The sequence below is a fragment of the Oryzias melastigma genome, linkage group LG18 (genome assembly GCF_002922805.2).
Source record: "Oryzias melastigma strain HK-1 linkage group LG18, ASM292280v2, whole genome shotgun sequence".
NCBI classification, from domain to species: domain Eukaryota; kingdom Metazoa; phylum Chordata; class Actinopteri; order Beloniformes; family Adrianichthyidae; genus Oryzias; species Oryzias melastigma.
In genome coordinates, this window is record NC_050529.1 from 4,236,859 (window position 1) to 4,240,137 (window position 3,279).

Sequence of the window (3,279 nt, forward strand, 5' to 3'; positions counted from 1 at the left end):
TATTACTACAATTACTATATTAACGCCTTGAATAATCAAGCAGAGCATTACTTAAGCTGCAACTGAAAATATTTTACTTTTAACTTTTACTAGTGTGTCTCCCTTCCTGGACCAGCAGGTACATTTTTTAGTATAAATATAGCTATTGGTCAAGAGAAGGAGACACAACTTCTGGAACCAATGCTTACTTTATTGATCATGTGGTGGTGATTGTATTCGATCTCTTTAAGAAGATAGTCCCTTCAAAAGGTAAAATAACAGTAAAAAACCTTTGTGCTGTTCTGAGTTCATCCTGATCAGATACGATTGAATTCTTCAGCTACAATTCAATTATAAAAAAGATCATCAGCATTTTTAATTCAAGGTTATAGATAATGTTCCAGCATTGTTGGAATCTTTTTTCCTAAAACCAATTGACTTTCATTGTACGTACACTGCTCTTTTGCTTTTAGTTACATATTATGTCAAGCATGTATAACCTTAGATATTTTAACATCATAGAAAATTGAAAAACTAGAACAACAAAAGGTAAAAAGCCTCTGTGATATGTAATGTTGAATTCATTGTAAAATTTTAATTTTTCCTTAACAATCTTGTTCCCTGAGTGTTATTTTATTTGATTTCCACAAACATGTTTGTTAGAACTGTTTTCTTTCTTTAGAGGGGTAAGAAGATATATACTGCTTTAGACAACATGAAGTTTTTAGATGCATTTGCTTTTTATTCCACCTTAAATAACATTTTGTGTCTCAATGCAGAAAATAAGCGAAATACCTTACTATTAATTGAATATATTTTTACATATCTGACGTATGATTTAAAGATATTGTATGAGTTATACTGTATTTCAATAGAAATTAATACTGAATTTTTGGTCAGATTTCAACGATTTTATTTTGTTTTATTTACTGTTTTTCTTTTTTTTTTTAATCAATATAAATGTTAAGAGTGTGTGTGGTTTTTATCATCTTCGTCTTTGGACTGACGCTCGTAGTCTTCCTCAGAAGAGACACGCCCCCAAAAGGGCTGACACCATGCTACACTTTCAAAGGGCAAACATTTGATCAATTAACAAAAGTTCCGTAATTTATTACATCTAAAATTTTTCACATTTTAATTTTGAGTTTACAAAAAGTATTATTTTTAATTGTAACAAGTTACAGAACATTTGTTAATTGATGTAATGCTTCACTTTTTACAGTGTATGGTTAAATAAAATCTTAATTTCTTTTTTTTTTTTCAAAATTATATTAACAAAAAATCACCATCATGTAAATGAAAAACTAAATCTCATGGATGATTAAATACAAACTGCTGAAAAAACAAAGTGTCATGTTGTGTTTTTAACTCGACCGGATTCTCCTGAAGTCTGTCACATCACTGTTCTTCACTTTTTGTAAGTTATTGTAAGTTATTGTTTTATCTAATGTGGGATTTTTTTTTCTCCGGTTTACCAAATAAACCCACACACTAAAGCTGAGTCCCTCTTGTGATGGACGTGTTTTGCTTTTACAATCGTGGCTGTTTAATACTCTTTTGTGGGGGTTCATGTAGAGTTTTAGCTACTCAGACAGACGATAGGGGAGGGGCTTCTTGAGATTATAAAGTCCTGATACAATGTGAAGGTCATCAGGAAACAGGAAACAGGTAGACTCTAGACTGAAGGACTTGCTACACCAGGTCCTCTGATTGTGTGTACTGAAGGGGTGCAGTGGAAATGGGTATAATGGGGCAACTTTTGCGTCCAGGATGTTATTTCTTTTGAATTTGGGTTCTTAAGGGTTCCGGTACCGGACCGGTTCCAGTTTGTGACCCCTTATTTTATGGCAACAGTCAGCACCTCAAAAAATGATGTGCTGGGGACATCCAAAACGTACATTTTTTACACGACGGGTCCTTAACCAAAAGTTAATATGTGACAACTTGGGAGGTAGAATGTTTTGGTTTCAGAGGTAACATAATTTTTTTGTTCCTGCAGCAAGAGAATACCGACAAGCTTATGAACACGTTTTTGGACAGGCTGGTGTTACTTTCCTTCTTGGAAATGTATTTTTTATATAAAAACCAATTAGCAACTCCTTCCAATCACTTAGCAGCCAGTAAGCTAATGCAGAGAAAACGTCCTGACTCCGGCTGTGAGTCTGACACGACATTTGACTGACTGAAGTGAATAAAATGGGAGGGGAAAGACAGAAAATGTTGTTTTCGTTCCTTTTTCTTTGTTTGGTTGCCATTTTAGCAGATAACAATTTCAGAAATTACACTGATGAAAAACAAAGTTTTTTTTAATGCCAGCAAAGCAGTCATGATGCATTATGGGATAAAACACATTCAAAAATTTGGACAGACTTTACACTGAAAAAACAAACTTGATAATCAATGTTCAAAACTGATATTCAAAGCAGCTTATCTCAGCGTCAGATCCCGTAAACAGTCAAAGAGCTGCAGTACGTCACAGAGTATGTGTTATTTAGACGTCTCAGGCAACATCTCTAGTGTTAAGGGTTAAAAATAAAGTTACAAGAACGGATTTATCGGTAGTTTGTTAGATAATAATACATGTTTTTCCACACTTTTTCAAATCAGTTCTTTAAAAACAATCTTCACCTTTTGTCTAACAGTTCAAGTGTTTCTATGATGAATATCAAATCCGACCAAACGCAGCTTTCTAGCACAACCTGCTAAATCTGATTCATCCTTCTTCCTCCCTGAATAGTTGCGGTTGTTTGACCCTGTCGTGGTCTGCTGACCTGTCAGGCGTGAACTCTGCCTCGCCCAACAGTAACGGGGATAGAAGTTTGATAGAAGGAAGTGAAAATGACTTCAACAGGAGGATTTCACAACTCTGACTCAATGTGAAAGTCTCCGATGCAATCGGTTGATGCCATCTAGCTTTTGTCCAAACTCGGTATGGAGTCACTTTAGCTCCGTTAGCACATCAGCTATGTCAGCCATTTTGCTACTTTCGACGTTCTCTGGTGCTGTGAACTTTTTTGTACTGTAAGCAGTGGATTTACAAGCGCGAGTAAAAACACCACACTCCTTTGCTGCATGAGAGGTCGACATATCTGACTATAGACAAAATACTTAAATTTGTGGACGTATTTCTGGGAATTTCCATTCTTTGTGCACGGCTAACAGGAGAATCTCTTTTAAGCGTCCGTCTTCGTCTGGTGGTCACGTGATCCCCTCGTTGTTGTGATCTTTAATTTGTTTTTGCATTAAGTGATTTGTAGGTGTGATTTGCACTTCAGGGCCACCGTAGTTTGCCCACTTGGG